The sequence below is a fragment of the Aulonocara stuartgranti genome, assembly GCF_965226115.1.
Source record: "Aulonocara stuartgranti genome assembly, chromosome: 4".
Taxonomy (NCBI): Eukaryota; Metazoa; Chordata; class Actinopteri; order Cichliformes; family Cichlidae; genus Aulonocara; species Aulonocara stuartgranti.
In genome coordinates, this window is record NC_138942.1 from 16,386,628 (window position 1) to 16,404,863 (window position 18,236).

The window sequence follows — 18,236 nt, forward strand, 5'->3', positions numbered from 1 at the left end:
TTTAAGTTGTGCATGGATGCTCATAATCATGCTGCTTTTGACAGCCTTCCTGCTTTGTGAAGTACAGATAAATGCACGGAGCATAGTGCCTCCCCCTACCACCACCACCCGATGTGTGCCTGTTGTAATTTAGTAATAAAATAAGATAAGATAAGATAACCTTTATTAGTCCCACAACACGTGGGAAATTTGTTTTGTCACAGCAGGAAGTGGACAGTGCAAAAGTTATGAGGCAAAAATTAGAATACAATAAGAATAAATACAGTACACAACTGTACAGAATAGAATAAAATAAAATACTATATACAGTAGAATAAAATAAAATAAATATACAATAAGATAAAAATAGAATACAAATACTATATACAACTGAGTAAAAATACAACGATGACAGAAAGGATTATTGCACTTAGTATTATTGCATATGTATGGATGTGTGTGCTTGATCAGTTAAAGTCTTTGTTGTGGAGTCTGACAGCAGTGGGGAGGAAAGACCTGCGAAATCTCTCCGTCCCACACCGTGGGTGCCGCAGTCTCCCACTGAAGGAGCTGCTCAGTGCTGTCACAGTCTGCTGCATGGGGTGGGAGATGTTGTCCATCAGGGATGACAGCTTAGCCGCCGTTCTCCTGTCACTCACCACCTCCACTGGGTCCAGAGGGCATCCTAGAACAGAGCTGGCCCTTCGGATCACCCTGTTCAGTCTCTTCCTGTCCCCAGCAGAGATGCTGCCGCCCCAGCAGACCACACCATAAAAGATAGCAGAAGCCACAACAGAGTCATAGAAGGTCTTCAGGAGTGGGCCCTCCACTCCAAACGACCTGAGTCTCCGCAGCAGGTACAGCCTGCTCTGCCCTTTCCTGTAGAGGGCGTCTGAGTTATGAGTCCAGTCCAGTCTATTGTTCAGATGAACACCAAGGTACCTGTAGCTGTCCACAGCCTCAATGTCCATACCTTGGATGTTCAGTGGTTGCAGTGGAGAATGCTTGTGCCTGCGGAAGTCTACCACCAGTTCCTTGGTTTTACTGGCGTTGATCTGGAGGTAGTTCAGCTGGCACCAGTCCACAAAGTCTTGGGTCAGACCTCTGTACTCCTTGTCGTCCCCATCAGTGATGAGGCCGACTATTGCAGAGTCATCAGAGAACTTCTGCAGGAAGCACTGGGTGGAATTGTGGGAGAAGTCTGCAGTGTAGATGGTGAAGAGGAACGGAGCCAGAACCGTTCCCTGTGGGGCCCCCGTACTGCAGACGACCCTGTCCGACACACAGCCCTGAGTCCTCACATACTGTGGTCGGTCGGTGAGGTAGTCCAGGATCCAGGTAGTGAGGTGATGGTCCACTCCAGAGTTCACCAGCTTGTCCTTTAGAACCGAGGGAAGAATGGTGTTGAAGGCACTGGAGAAATCAAAGAACATGATTCTCACAGTGCTTCCAGCGGTCTCCAGGTGAGCGAGGGAACGATGTAGGAGGTGAATGACGGCATCATCCGCTCCAATGCCGGGCTGGTAGGCAAACTGAAGTGGGTCCAGTGATGAGCTTATTAGGCGCCGAAGCTGAGCCAGGACCAACCGCTCCAGGGTCTTCATCAGGTGGGATGTCAGAGCCACCGGCCTGTAGCTGTTGAGGTCCTTGGGGCGTGAAGTCTTTGGCACTGGTACAACACAGGAGGTTTTCCAGAGCTGTGGGACTCTTCCCAACCTCAGGCTCAGGTTGAAGAGGTGCTCCATCACCCCACACAGTTGGTCCGCGCAGGACCTGACGACCCTCGAGCTGATGCCATCTGGACCCGCTGCCTTCTTGCCATTAATCCTCCTCAGTTCCCTCCTAACCTGGGTGGTTGAGAGAGACAGGCTGGAGCCTTGTGTTGAGTGTGTATTGGATGCTGTTGTTGGGGGTGGGGGGGAGTGAGCAGGGTGAATAGAGGAGGTGTAATAGTTGTACTTCTAATTGGTTTAAAGTCCCACTGGCCAGAATTTCATTCTCGCTGCTGCTTGTCTGTCCAGAGGGAATAATTATCCATACCCTCTTAGAGTAGCAATTTACAAGGGAGCAGAAAAACACAGCCACACATTCACTTATACTCAAAGCACTGCATAAGGCACACTGTAAAGAGGAAAAAGTGCACAGTCAGTCGTACTGTCCCCCCTGATATCGTGCTCTTTGTGCTTGAATCAGATGAAGCATCTTGAAGGGTTGAAATAGTAGCTGCAGTCCATGTACCCGTTGTTGTAGTTGCACATTTAGTGTTACTTTTTGTGAAAATTAAATCAATTCACGCAATTCTGTTTTTAGCAAAGTCCCATTTATGCACTGTACATGGATAACAGATGCTGTCGTTAAATTATTAGTGTGAATGCTTGAAAAGCATTCACAGTATTGTTGTTGTAATCTTTATTATTATATTTTATTATTATTAGTGTGAATGCTTGAAAAGCATTCACAGTATTGTTCTTCTAATCTTTATTATTAGTGTGAATGCTTGAAAAGCATTCACAGTATTGTTCTTCTAATCTTTATTATTATTTTTTCCTATTCCGTACGTTTTTCGCCGACTATCTCCTTCAAAACCGTTCAACTTAGAAAAACCATTCAAACACCATTAGATTCCTCTTCTTTTGGAATGGTGTGCTTCTATTTTTCTCATTTTTAACATTTATATTTTTAATTTTATTCAACTTTATTCAACAAAAATTTCCCATGTATTTCAATGGGGAGACCCTTCAAATTCTCATTCAATTTACTCATTTTTAAACTCTTACTACTTCCACATACATTGACATAGAGCCACCATTCAAACTTTAAAACGAAGACAAGACATTCAACTATTCAACTTGTATTTATCTTTTCAATATCTATTATACTTTTTCTTCAGTTCCAGTTTAAGTTTCATGATGTTTTTTCACCCGTTTCAGAGTTTATAATGGGTGTGTATGGGACGGAATGTTGGGGCTAGAGTGAGGCAGCTCAACTGCTAGAGTGAGAGGAGCAAAAAAATTAATCTTAAAATCTTTTTTAAAACTGCTGCTGTGTCCGCAGCGTTTGCTCTACAGGTATGATTTTACCCTCAAAACGTAGCCATCGCTGTCCTCTTTCATCCAATGTGTTTACTATTGTCCTAGGTGTTATGGTTCTTTCGTAAATGTCACCAATGCACAGCCTCCTCCCTCCAACTCTTCCATAGACTCTAATGTTAAACTTTCTCAGAAGGTTCGTTTGAAAATCAGAAGAGCATGGTGTCTTTCCACTGTCACCACGTCCATATAATAAACTCCACAGGCATGAAAACTGAGAATTCAGTAGACTAGACATTGCTGTCACTCACGGTGAAAGAATTTTGTCAATACGACCTATACTTTTCATTTGGGAGCGATTTGTTTCGCCCTGAATTTTCTGTTCATTTTAAGCAGCAAAAGTGAGGCGCATGTCTGTGTACGTGTGTATGGAGCCATTGGGTGCGGTCACTATAGCAACCAGGCTCACACCTGCCTGCTTAACGAGCTCTGCCTGCCACTGTACCAAGATTCATCTTAAACACTTCTCTTTCAACTGCTGCTGTGTCCACAGTGTTACAGCCATCATTTTACCCTCAAATTGTCGCCATTATTGTTCTCTTTCCAACACCGTGTCTTTCAAAGCTCAGGCATTTAAACTTTTTAAACTGTGTGGATCAAAGTGGAGGGATCACATTTGAGTCATTCAGTGATTCAAAGAATATGACCTTTTAATATTCATTCAGATGTTTTCTGACTCTAAATGTTCTTTTCTCATTTCTTAGGGTTTTCTAATTTACATTTAAAACATTTTCAGTTTTTTTCCAACTCCTTCTTCTGTGTAACCTTCAGCTTTTAGCAGTTCAGCACCTTTGTTTTCAGGTTAAATTCGTTTTTTTTTTTGTTTTTTTTTTAATCTCATTCAATATTTTTAACTCAAAATTCAGCAATTAATTCATTTCAGTGCATACATTCAGATTCAAGCATTCACACTGCAGTTTCTTCAGAAAATGCACTTTCTAGTTATTAGTGTGAATGCTTGAAAAGCATTCACAGTATTGTTATTCGAATCTTTATTATTATTCTATTTTATTATTATCTATTCCGTACGTTTTTTGAAAGCCTACTCCTTCAAAACCGTTCAACTTAGAAAAACCATTCAAACACCGTTAGATTCCTATTCTTTTGGACAACACTGCTTCTATTTTTCTCATTTTTAACATTTATATTTTTAATTTTATTCAACTTTATTCAACAAAAATTTCCCATGTATTTCAATGGGGAGACCCTTCAAATTCTCATTCAACTTCCTCCTCTTTAAACTGTATCTACTTCAACATACATTGACATAGAGCCACCATTCAAACTTTAAAACGAAGACAAGACATTCAACTATTCAACTTGTATTTATTTTTTCAATATCTATTATACTTTTTCTTCAGTTCCAGTTTAAGTTTCATGATGTTTTTTCACCCGTTTCAGAGTTTATAATGGGTGTGTATGGGACGGAATGTTGGGGCTAGAGTGAGGCAGCTCAACTGCTAGAGTGAGAGGAGCAAAAAAATTAATCTTAAAATCTTTTTTAAAACTGCTGCTGTATCCACAGCGTTTGCTCTACAGGTATGATTTTACCCTCAAAACGTAGCCATCGCTGTCCTCTTTCATCCAATGTGTTTACTATTGTACTAGGTGTTATGGTTCTTTCATAAATGTCACCAATGCACAGCCTCCTCCCTCCAACTCTTCCATAGACTCTAATGTTAAAATGGCTCAGAAGGTTCGTTTGAAAATCAGAAGAGCATGGTGTCTTTCCACTGTCACCACGTCCATATAATAAACTCCACAGGCATGAAAACTGAGAATTAGGTAGACTGGACATTGCTGCCGCTCACGGTGAAAGAATTTCGTCAATACGACCTATACTTTTCATTTGGGAGCGATTTGTTTCGGCCTGACTTTTCTGTTCATTTTAAGCAGCAAAAGTGAGGCGCATGTCTGTGTACGTGTGTATGGAGCCATTGGGTGCGGTCACTATAGCAACCAGGCTCACACCTGCCTGCTTAACGAGCTCTGCCTGCCACTGTACCAAGATTCATCTTAAACACTTCTCTTTCAACTGCTGCTGTGTCCAGAGTGTTACAGCCATCATTTTACCCTCAAAACGTCGCCATTATTGTTCTCTTTCCAACACCGTATCTTTCAAAGCTCAGAGATGTAAACTTTTTAAACTGTGTGGGTCCAAGTGGAGGGATCACATTTTAGTCATTCAGTGATTCAAAGAATATGACCTTTTAATATTCTTTCAGATGTTTTCTGACTCTAAATGTTCTTTTCTCATTTCTTAGGTTTTTCTAATTTACAATTAAAACATTTTCAGCTTTTTTCCAACTTCTTCTTCTGTGTAACCTTCAGCTTTTAGCAGTTCAGCACTGTTGTTTTCAGGTTAAATTCAGGTTGTTTTTTTTTTTTATCTCATTCAAAATTTTTAACTCAAAATTCAGCAATTAATTCATTTCAGTCCATACATTCAGATTCAAGCATTCACACTGCAGTTTCTTCAGAAAATGCACTTTCTAGTTAGTGTGAATGCTTGAAAAGCATTCACAGTATTGTTATTCGAATCTTTATTAGTGTGAATGCTTGAAAAGCATTCACAGTATTGTTCTTCTAATCTTTATTATTATTATTATTATTATTATTATATTTTATTCTGTATTCCGTACGTTTTTTGTAATCCTATAACTTCAAAACCGTTCAACTTAGAAAAACCATTCAAACACCGTTAGATTCCTATTCTTTTGAACAACACTGCTTCTATTTTTCATATTTTTAACATTTATATTTTTAATTTTATTCAACTTTATTCAACAAAAATTTATAATGTATTTCAATGGGGAGACCCTTCAAATCCTCATTCAACTTACTCATTTTTAAACTCTTACTACTTCCACATACATTGACATAGAGCCACCATTCAAACTTTAAAACGAAGACAAGACATTCAACTATTCAACTTGTATTTATCTTTTCAATATCTATTATACTTTTTCTTCAGTTCCAGTTTAAGTTTCATGATGTTTTTTCACCCGTTTCAGAGTTTATAATGGGTGTGTATGGGACGGAATGTTGGGGCTAGAGTGAGACAGCTCAACTGCTAGAGTGAGAGGAGCAAAAAAATTAATCTTAAAATCTTTTTTAAAACTGCTGCTGTGTCCACAGCGTTTGCTCTACAGGTATGATTTTACCCTCAAAACGTAGCCATGGCTGTCCTCTTTCATCCAATGTGTTTACTATTGTACTAGGTGTTATGGTTCTTTCATAAATGTCACCAATGCACAGCCTCCTCCCTCCAACTCTTCCATAGACTCTAATGTTAAAATGGCTCAGAAGGTTCGTTTGAAAATCAGAAGAGCATGGTGTCTTTCCACTGTCACCACGTCCATATAATAAACTCCACAGGCATGAAAACTGAGAATTAGGTAGACTAGACATGGCTGTCGCTCACGGTGAAAGAATTTTGTCAATACGACTTTTACTTTTCATTTGGGAAGAATTTGTTTGGGCCTGACTTTTCTGTTCATTTTAAGCAGCAAAAGTGAGGCGCATGTCTGTGTACGTGTGTATGGAGCCATTGGGTGCGGTCACTATAGCAACCAGGCTCACACCTGCCTGCTTAACGAGCTCTGCCTGCCACTGTACCAAGATTCATCTTAAGCACTTCTCTTTCAACTGCTGCTGTGTCCACAGTGTTACAGCCATCATTTTACCCTCAAATTGTCGCCATTATTGTTCTCTTTCCAACACCGTGTCTTTCAAAGCTCAGGCATTTAAACTTTTTAAACTGTGTGGATCCAAGTGGAGGGATCACATTTGAGTCATTCAGTGATTCAAAGAATATGACCTTTTAATATTCATTCAGATGTTTTCTGACTCTAAATGTTCTTTTCTCATTTCTTAGGGTTTTCTAATTTACAATTAAAACATTTTCAGTTTTTTTCCAACTTCTTCTTCTGTGTAACGTTCAGCTTTTAGCAGTTCAGCACTTTTGTTTTCAGGTTAAATTCGTTTTTTTTTTTTTTATCTCATTCAATATTTTTAACTCAAAATTCAGCAATTAATTCATTTCAGTCCATACATTCAGATTCAAGCATTCACACTGCAGTTTCTTCAGAAAATGCACTTTCTAGTTATTAGTGTGAATGCTTGAAAAGCATTCACAGTATTGTTATTCGAATCTTTATTATTATTATTATTATTATATTTTATCTATTCCGTACGTTTTTTGTAATCCTACTCCTTCAAAACCGTTCAACTTAGAAAAACCATTCAAACACCGTTAGATTCCTATTCTTTTGGACAACACTGCTTCTATTTTTCATATTTTTAACATTTATATTTTTAATTTTATTCAACTTTATTCAACAAAAATTTCCCAAAATTTCCCATGTATTTCAATGGGGAGACCCTTCAAATTCTCATTCAACTTATTCATTTTTAAACTCTTACTACTTCCACATACATTGACATAGAGCCACCATTCAAACTTTAAAACGAAGACAAGACATTCAACTATTCAACTTGTATTTATCTTTTCAATATCTATTATACTTTTTCTTCAGTTCCAGTTTAAGTTTCATGATGTTTTTTCACCCGTTTCAGAGTTTATAATGGGTGTGTATGGGACGGAATGTTGGGGCTAGAGTGAGAGAGCTCAACTGCTAGAGTGAGAGGAGCAAAAAAATTAATCTTAAAATATTTTTTAAAACTGCTGCTGTGTCCACAGCGTTTGCTCTACAGCCACCATTTTACCCTCAAAACGTAGCCATCGCTGTCCTCTTTCATCCAATGTGTTTACTATTGTCCTAGGTGTTATGGTTCTTTCATAAATGTCACCAATGCACAGCCTCCTCCCTCCAACTCTTCCATAGACTCTAATGTTAAAATGGCTCAGAAGGTTCGTTTGAAAATCAGAAGAGCATGGTGTCTTTCCACTGTCACCACGTCCATATAATAAACTTCACAGGCATGAAAACTGAGAATTCAGTAGACTAGACATTGCTGTTGCTCACGGTGAAAGAATTTCGTCAATACGACTTGTACTTTTCATATGGGAACGATTTGTTTCGGCCTGACTTTTCTGTTCATTTTAAGCAGCAAAAGTGAGGTGCATGTCTGTGTCGTGTGTATGGAGCCATTGGGTGCGGTCACTATAGCAACCAGGCTCACACCTGCCTGCTTAACGAGCTCTCTCTCTCACTCTGCCAAGATTCATCTGAAACACTTCTCTTTCAACTGCTGCTGTCTCCACAGTGTTACAGCCATCATTTTACCCTCAAAACGTCGCCATCGTTGTTCTCTTTCCAACATCTTGTCTTTCAAAGCTCAGAGATGTAAACTTTTTAAACTGTGTGGATCCAAGTGGAGGGATCACATTTGAGTCATTCAGTGATTCAAAGAATATGACCTTTTAATATTCTTTCAGATGTTTTCTGACTCTAAATGTTCTTTTCTCATTTCTTAGGTTTTTCTAATTTACAATTAAAACATTTTCAGCTTTTTTCCAACTTCTTCTTCTGTGTAACCTTCAGCTTTTAGCAGTTCAGCACCTTTGTTTTCAGGTTAAATTCGTTTTTTTTTTGTTGTTTTTTTTAAATCTCATTCAATATTTTTAACTCAAAATTCAGCAATTAATTCATTTCAGTGCATACATTCAGATTCAAGCATTCACACTGCAGTTTCTTCAGAAAATGCACTTTCTAGTTATATTTTATTATTTTTCCGTACGTTTTTTGAAAGCCTACTCCTTCAAAACCGTTCAACTTAGAAAAACCATTCAAACACCGTTAGATTCCTATTCTTTTGGACAACACTGCTTCTATTTTTCATATTTTTAACATTTATATTTTTAATTTTATTCAACTTTATTCAACAAAAATTTATAATGTATTTCAATGGGGAGACCCTTCAAATCCTCATTCAACTTACTCATTTTTAAACTCTTACTACTTCCACATACATTGACATAAAGCCACCATTCAAACTTTAAAACGAAGACAAGACATTCAACTATTCAACTTGTATTTATCTTTTCAATATCTATTATACTTTTTCTTCAGTTCCAGTTTAAGTTTCATGATGTTTTTTCACCCGTTTCAGAGTTTATAATGGGTGTGTATGGGACGGAATGTTGGGGCTAGAGTGAGGCAGCTCAACTGCTAGAGTGAGAGGAGCAAAAAAATTAATCTTAAAATCTTTTTTAAAACTGCTGCTGTGTCCGCAGCGTTTGCTCTACAGGTATGATTTTACCCTCAAAACGTAGCCATGGCTGTCCTCTTTCATCCAATGTGTTTACTATTGTCCTAGGTGTTATGGTTCTTTCATAAATGTCACCAATGCACAGCCTCCTCCCTCCAACTCTTCCATAGACTCTAATGTTAAAATGGCTCAGAAGGTTCGTTTGAAAATCAGAAGAGCATGGTGTCTTTACACTGTCACCACGTCCATATAATAAGCTCCACAGGCATGAAAACTGAGAATTAGGTAGACTAGACATGGCTGTCGCTCACGGTGAAAGAATTTTGTCAGTACGACATGTACTTTTCATTTGGGAACGATTTGTTTCGGCCTGACTTTTCTGTTCATTTTAAGCAGCAAAAGTGAGGCGCATGTCTGTGTCGTGTGTATGGAGCCATTGGGTGCGGTCACTATAGCAACCAGGCTCACACCTGCCTGCTTAACGAGCTCTCTCTCACTCTGCCAAAATTCATCTTAAACACTTCTCTTTCAACTGCTGCTGTGTCCACAGTGTTAAAGCCATCATTTTACCCTCAAAACGTCGCCATCGTTGTTCTTTTTCCAACATCTTGTCTTTCAAAGCTCAGACATTTAAACTTTTTAAACTGTGTGGATCCAAGTGGAGGGATCACATTTTAGTCATTCAGTGATTCAAAGAATATGACCTTTTAATATTCTTTCAGATGTTTTCTGACTCTAAATGTTCTTTTCTCATTTCTTAGGTTTTTCTAATTTACAATTAAAACATTTTCAGCTTTTTTCCAACTTCTTCTTCTGTGTAACCTTCAGCTTTTAGCAGTTCAGCACTTTTGTTTTCAGGTTAAATTCGGGTTTTTTTTTTAATCTCATTCAAAATTTTTAACTTAAATTCAGTAATTATTTCATTTCAATGCATACATTCAGATTCAAGCATTCACACTGCAGTTTCTTCAGAAAATGCACTTTCTAGTTATATTTTATTTTTCCGTACGTTTTTTGAAAGCCTACTCCTTCAAAACCGTTCAACTTAGAAAAACCATTCAAACACCGTTAGATTCCTATTCTTTTGGACAACATTGCTTCTATTTTTCTCATTTTTAACATTTATATTTTTAATTTTATTCAACTTTTTTCAACAAAAATTTATAATGTATTTCAATGGGGAGACCCTTCAAATTCTCATTCAACTTCCTCCTCTTTAAACTCTTACTACTTCCACATACATTGACATAGAGCCACCATTCAAACTTTAAAACGAAGACAAGACATTCAACTATTCAACTTGTATTTATCTTTCCAATATCTATTATACTTTTTCTTCAGTTCCAGTTTAAGTTTCATGATGTTTTTTCAGCCGTTTCAGAGTTTATAATGGGTGTGTATGGGACGGAATGTTGGGGCTAGAGTGAGACAGCTCAACTGCTAGAGTGAGAGGAGCAAAAAAATTAATCTTAAAATCTTTTTTAAAACTGCTGCTGTGTCCGCAGCGTTTGCTCTACAGCCATCATTTTACCCTCAAAACGTAGCCATGGCTGTCCTCTTTCATCCAATGTGTTTACTATTGTCCTAGGTGTTACGGTTCTTTCGTAAATGTCACCAATGCACAGCCTCCTCCTTCCAACTCTTCCATAGACTCTAATGTTAAAATGGCTCAGAAGGTTCGTTTGAAAATCAGAAGAGCATGGTGTCTTTCCACTGTCACCACGTCCATATAATAAGCTCCACAGGCATGAAAACTGAGAATTAGGTAGACTAGACATTGCTGTCGCTCACGGTGAAAGAATTTTGTCAATACGACTTTTACTTTTCATTTGGGAACGATTTGTTTCGGCCTGACTTTTCTGTTCATTTTAAGCAGCAAAAGTGAGGCGCATGTCTGTGTACGTGTGTATGGAGCCCTTGGGTGCGGTCACTATAGCAACCAGGCTCACACCTGCCTGCTTAACGAGCTCTGCCTGCCACTGTACCAAGATTCATCTTAAACACTTCTCTTTCAACTGCTGCTGTGTCCACAGTGTTAAAGCCATCATTTTACCCTCAAAACGTCGCCATCGTTGTTCTTTTTCCAACATCTTGTCTTTCAAAGCTCAGAGATGTAAACTTTTTAAACTGTGTGGGTCCAAGTGGAGGGATCACATTTTAGTCATTCAGTGATTCAAAGAATATGACGTTTTAAAGATGTTTTCTGACTCTAAATGTTCTTTTCTCATTTCTTAGGTTTTTCTAATTTACAATTAAAACATTTTCAGCTTTTTTCCAACTTCTTCTTCTGTGTAACCTTCAGCTTTTAGCAGTTCAGCACCTTTGTTTTCAGGTTAAATTCGTTTTTTTTTTTTGTTGTTTTTTTTTAATCTCATTCAATATTTTTAACTCAAAATTCAGCAATTAATTCATTTCAGTGCATACATTCAGATTCAAGCATTCACACTGCAGTTTCTTCAGAAAATGCACTTTCTAGTTATTCTATTTTATTATTATCTATTCCGTACGTTTTTTGAAAGCCTACTCCTTCAAAACCGTTCAACTTAGAAAAACCATTCAAACACCGTTAGATTCCTATTCTTTTGGACAACACTGCTTCTATTTTTCTCATTTTTAACATTTATATTTTTAATTTTATTCAACTTTATTCAACAAAAATTTCCCATGTATTTCAATGGGGAGACCCTTCAAATTCTCATTCAATTTACTCATTTTTAAACTCTTACTACTTCCACATACATTGACATAGAGCCACCATTCAAACTTTAAAACGAAGACAAGACATTCAACTATTCAACTTGTATTTATCTTTTCAATATCTATTGTACTTTTTCTTCAGTTCCAGTTTAAGTTTCATGATGTTTTTTCACCCGTTTCAGAGTTTATAATGGGTGTGTATGGGACGGAATGTTGGGGCTAGAGTGAGGCAGCTCAACTGCTAGAGTGAGAGGAGCAAAAAAATTAATCTTAAAATATTTTTTAAAACTGCTGCTGTGTCCGCAGCGTTTGCTCTACAGGTATGATTTTACCCTCAAAACGTAGCCATGGCTGTCCTCTTTCATCCAATGTGTTTACTATTGTCCTAGGTGTTATGGTTCTTTCGTAAATGTCACCAATGCACAGCCTCCTCCCTCCAACTCTTCCATAGACTCTAATGTTAAAATGGCTGAGAAGGTTCGTTTGAAAATCAGAAGAGCATGGTGTCTTTCCACTGTCACCACGTCCATATAATAAACTCCACAGACATGAAAACTGAGAATTAGGTAGACTAGAAGCTGCTGTCGCTCACGGTGAAAGAATTTTGTCAATACGACTTTTACTTTTCATTTGGGAACGATTTGTTTCGGCCTGACTTTTCTGTTCATTTTAAGCAGCAAAAGTGAGGCGCATGTCTGTGTACGTGTGTATGGAGCCATTGGGTGCGGTCACTATAGCAACCAGGCTCACACCTGCCTGCTTAACGAGCTCTGCCTGCCACTGTGCCAAGATTCATCTTAAACACTTCTCTTTCAACTGCTGCTGTGTCCACAGTGTTACAAGCCATCATTTTACGCTCAAAATGTCGCCATCGTTGTTCTCTTTCTAACACTGTGTCTTTAAAAGCTCAGACATTTAAAATTTTTAAATGGTGTGGATCCAAGCGAAGGGATCACATTTTAGTCATTCAGTGATTCAAAGAATATGAACTTTTAATATTCATTCAGATGTTTTCTGACTCTAAATGTTCTTTTCTCATTTCTTAGCGTTTTCTAATTTACATTTAAAACATTTTCAGCTTTTTTCCAACTTCTTCTTCTGTGTAACGTCCAGCTTTTAGCATTTCAGCACCTTTGTTTTCAGGTTAAATTCTTTTTTTTTTTGTTTTGTTTTTTTATCTCATTCAATATTTTTAACTCAAAATTCAGCAATTAATTCATTTCAGTGCATACATTCAGATTCAAGCATTCACACTGCAGTTTCTTCAGAAAATGCACTTTCTAGTTATTAGTGTGAATGCTTGAAAAGCATTCACAGTATTGTTCTTCTAATCTTTATTAGTGTGAATGCTTGAAAAGCATTCACAGTATTGTTATTCTAATCTTTATTATTAGTGTGAATGCTTGAAAAGCATTCACAGTATTGTTCTTCTAATCTTTATTATTATTAGTGTGAATGCTTGAAAAGCATTCACAGTATTGTTCTTCTAATCTTTATTATTATTATATTTTATTCTGTATTCCGTACGTTTTTTGTAATCCTACTCCTTCAAAACCGTTCAACTTAGAAAAACCATTCAAACACCGTTAGATTCCTATTCTTTTGGACAACACTGCTTCTATTTTTCTCATTTTTAACATTTATATTTTTAATTTTATTCAACTTTATTCAACAAAAATTTATAATGTATTTCAATGGGGAGAACCTTCAAATCCTCATTCAACTTACTCATTTTTAAACTCTTACTACTTCCACATACATTGACATAGAGCCACCATTCAAACTTTAAAACGAAGACAAGACATTCAACTATTCAACTTGTATTTATCTTTTCAATATCTATTATACTTTTTCTTCAGTTCCAGTTTAAGTTTCATGATGTTTTTTCACCCGTTTCAAAGTTTATAATGGGTGTGTATGGGACGGAATGTTGGGGCTAGAGTGAGGCAGCTCAACTGCTAGAGTGAGAGGAGCAAAAAAATTTATCTTAAAATCTTTTTTAAAACTGCTGCTGTGTCCGCAGCGTTTGCTCTACAGGTATGATTTTACCCTCAAAACGTAGCCATTGCTGTCCTCTTTCATCCAATGTGTTTACTATTGTACTAGGTGTTATGGTTCTTTCATAAATGTCACCAATGCACAGCCTCCTCCCTCCAACTCTTCCATAGACTCTAATGTTAAAATGGCTCAGAAGGTTCGTTTGAAAATCAGAAGAGCATGGTGTCTTTCCACTGTCACCACGCCCATATAATAAACTCCACAGGCATGAAAACTGAGAATTTGGTAGACTAGACATTGCTGCCGCTCACGGTGAAAGAATTTTGTCAATACAACTTTTACTTTTCATTTGGGAGCGATTTGTTTTGGCCTGACTTTTCTGTTCATTTTAAGCAGCAAAAGTGAGGTGCATGTCTCTGTACGTGTGTATGGAGCCCTTGGGTGCAGTCACTATAGCAACCAGGCTCACACCTGCCTGCTTAACGAGCTCTGTCTCTCACTCTGCCAAGATTAAATCAAAAATGTGTGTTACATCTAAGCAGTTGTAGTAAGATTAACTTTTTCAATAGGTACAATAAGACAGGTTTGACAGGCTTTTGCCACAGATTAACAGTATGTCAGTAGTTAATATAGGCTAACTGAATAGAGCCCTGAATTATTGCCCTGTTAAATTCAAGTTGATTGTGTATTGGTGGACTTGTCTTCTCCACACAGGTTTTTCATACCTCGGCAGTTTTAGTCAGTTGATGACTTTAAAATAATCTTTTCTGACTGGATAATTAAAGCTCACAGCATCTACCTGTCTGTAGTGTATTTTCCCACATTTTAAATAATCGAATCTCATTTAATGTCTCTGTTTTTAGTCTGTATAGTTTATCTCCCCACGAATACGCTCAAAGTAGTCTTAAAATAAAATCCATAAAACAGTTCAAGATGACATACTTTTTATTTGCTAATTTAATGCCAGTTGCCCTCTTTCCTGAGTATAAGCGAATGAGTGACATAAAGAGAAAAAGTACCAATTTGTATGCTGGTGAGTCTTGTGTATTTTTTTTCTCTGTCTCTCTATGACAGAGAAATATATATGCTCATTATTGATGTTCAAACTGATGCTCAAATTTCCAAGCTCCACCTGAACGCCTCATCAGTCTTTAACTAATCACTGCACCAACTGCCGTCATTCCGCTTTGCTCTCTGCTGTGGTAAGTACAATACACTCAGTACTGCACTGTTTTAATTTTATGATGGTAAAAATACATGTTTGACATTTAAACTCACATATCAAGTCTTTTTAAAGTTCAACAGAGTTCAAAGAATAAAGAAAGCAAAAAAAGAATAACCTTTGCTACCATTTATATAGGTTTATGACTTTTGCTGTTAGCAGCAGTGCTAACGCTAGCTTCAATGCTAATGCTAGCTATAGTGCTAACACTAGCCTTAGCAGTTGTTAACTGACAAAAAGAATATTCTTGTGATATTCCTGTGATATTTATTGGCGGTCAGTGAGACAAAAGTAACAAATGAGATTTATTATTGCCATTGTGCCTCAGTTTTAACAGTAAGAGTACTTCATGACTTTTGCTGTTAGTAGCAGTGCTAATGCTAGCTTCGATGCTAATGCTAGCATCAATGCTAACGCTAGCTATAGTGCCAACACTAGCCTTAGCAGTTTTTAACTGACAAAAAGAATATTCCTGTGATATTCCTGTGACATTTATTGGCGGTCAGTGAGACAAAAGTAACAAATGAGCTTTATTATTGCCATTGTGCCTCAGTTTTAACAGTAAGAGTGCTAGTTCTACCAGCAGTGCTAACGCTAGCAGGAATGCTAGCGTTAGCAGCGATGCTAAGGCTAGTAACAGTCTAACAGTAGCCTTATATAAGTACTTAAATAAATACTTCAGTTAATTAGTTTGAATTATAAAATGGCTGCTGTATCAGCTGGTGTGCTATATTACTCTATAATTACCCTGCTGACTATAAGTTCAGTGTATCATGTCGTGTGGGCTTTGTTTTTTTGTTAGTCTGATAACACTGTACAGACAACTAACATGTTATTTCTTGTCTTACACTTTCAGGAACTTGACTCACATCTGTGCTTTGCCTGGTAGGTGTGCACATACTGTTAGAGAAGTACACCAAATTTTTAAAAAAAGAGTCTGACTAATATAAGCTTTAAAGTGATGGGTTCAAACTTTGTGCTAGACCTTTTAAACACATTTTTATAATAAATACACATAAGTTCAGCTTAACAATTGGGCTAAAATATTTTTTTCGTACATTTTTGCACATTACATGTGATTAGTTAACAATTCACTCAATCATATTTGTATTTAAAAATATTATTGCTGAATTTAATTAAATATTTATTCTTTTAAAAAGTGCCAAATTGTGCAACTTTTTGCACATGGCAGCCGACAACAGTTTAGCTTGAATATTTGTTTTGCCCTTTTTCAGTAGTCACAGTTAGTTCATACAATTACCATGTGATATAATTTTATTAAAATTATTTTTTTTTCTTGTTTTTTGTTCACAGTGTGCAGAAGAAGAACAAGGACCAGATCTCCAGTCTTCTATCTCACATCCCAACCCCCCAACCCCTCTATCTTCTGTCCTACTCCACCTGTTGTCTCTGCCTTCTTTCCATCTGTATTTCACCCTGTGGTTTGTGAGAAATTTTGCCAAACCAAGAATCTTATTGCGGTTTGATTTAAAGCCGTGTCTCTCCTGCTCTGTCTGTTCTCTCTGCTAAATTTTCTCTCTACCTGTTTTTCACTCTTTGGCTTGCTGCTGAAAAATGCACAAGCCAATAAAACAATAAAGAGTGCATATTTTGCCTCAACCTGAGAACAAACTGAACAAACAAAGAAAACTCTGCGGTTTGATTTAAAGCCGTGTCTCTCCTGCTCTGTCTGTTCTCTCTGCTAAATTTTCTCTCTACCTGTTTTTCACTCTTGGCTTGCTGCTGAAAAATGCCAAGCCATTAAAGCAATAAAGAGTGCATATATTGCCTCTACCTGAGAACAAACTGAACAAATAAAGAAAACTCTAATTCACGGTTTGATTGTGATTTCCCAGCCGTGTTTCTCCTACTCTGTCTGTTCTCTCTTCTAAATTTTCTCTCTACCTGTTTTTCACTTTGCGCTTGCTGCTAAGTTGTGCCAAGCCAATAAAGAGAGTGCATATTATTCTCTCGACTGACAAACTGTCAAACAAACAAAGACATCTGTTTCTGAGAAATAAAAACTGAAATATAAAGACAAAGAAAACATCTCCTGCTCTGTGCCACTCTTATTTTATAAACATATTTTCTAAAGACTAAGAGAAACACTTGTGTAAAAATGCCAAGGAAGCAGAAAAAGTCACAAGCTGCAAAACAACGCTGGAAGAAGTTCCATGAGTTTCATGAAGTACCAACATGTGAACAAGCTGAGTGTGATTTTCCTCAGAGCTCTGCAGAAGACTTTGTGTCTGCAAAGACCAATGCTGATGGTGTCAAACAGGCAGGTCAACATGTTCCTGCACATGTACAACAGGTATCCTATGCAGATGCTGTAAAGATTGGATTGCAGCATGAATTTAATGATCATCAGGTAAACCATAGAGACCAACCTGAGGTGTCAAGTGCCCCACAGGTGGGTTATGCTGATATTGTAAAAAGAGGCCGTCACAGTGATGTGGCAGGACCATCTCATGCAGAAAGAGTGAACTTTGAAAACCAGCCCTCTGTTACACATATCTGTGCATCTCGCAGCCAGGCTCATCCTAAATATGGAGACTCCAGAAACAAGCAGTGCACATGTAACTCACTCACATTTCTTGCATTCCTTCATGAGAATGAAAACCTGACTACAGCTGGCCTTAATCTGGTCTTGGATAAAGGTGATGTGATGTACAAAGAGGCCAAGAAAAGATTTCCTAAAAATATTCATTTGGCAACCGATGAGCTGCCAGACAAAGTTGATGCTCGTAGGTCTATATATCATGTTGACATGACACAGCCTTCCCGGTATGGGACATTTGAAGAACCTCCAGAGGAGGCAGTAGATACCTTTCTGAGCTTAGAAGCAGGACTGAGCTGCCTGTTGTCAGATGTGCAGTATGCCTTACTGATTATGAGTGGATTGTGTATCGCAGTGTTCAGATCCACATCAGGCAAATATGGTTTCTTTGATCCACACTCCAGAACACCCAGTGGTCTTCCTCTACCACTATGGTCATGTAATCGTGGTACAGCAGTGATGCTGAAATTCACACTCCTGAGTGACATGATTAAGAGGCTCCAAGATTCTTATGAAA

At 37.7% G+C, this 18,236-nt stretch overlaps 1 protein-coding gene and 1 long non-coding RNA gene across 7 annotated transcripts in view; both read left to right on the top strand.

Moving 5' to 3' along the window:
* Nucleotides 1-18,236, top strand: part of cep112 (centrosomal protein 112) — a 169,401-nt gene that overhangs the window by 57,452 nt on the left and 93,713 nt on the right. The gene's annotated exons all lie outside the window — the stretch shown is intronic.
* Nucleotides 15,714-17,208, top strand: LOC309705930. Its single transcript, XR_014276632.1, has 2 exons — nt 15,714-16,044; nt 16,474-17,208. It is a non-coding gene; the product is annotated as an uncharacterized lncRNA (long non-coding RNA).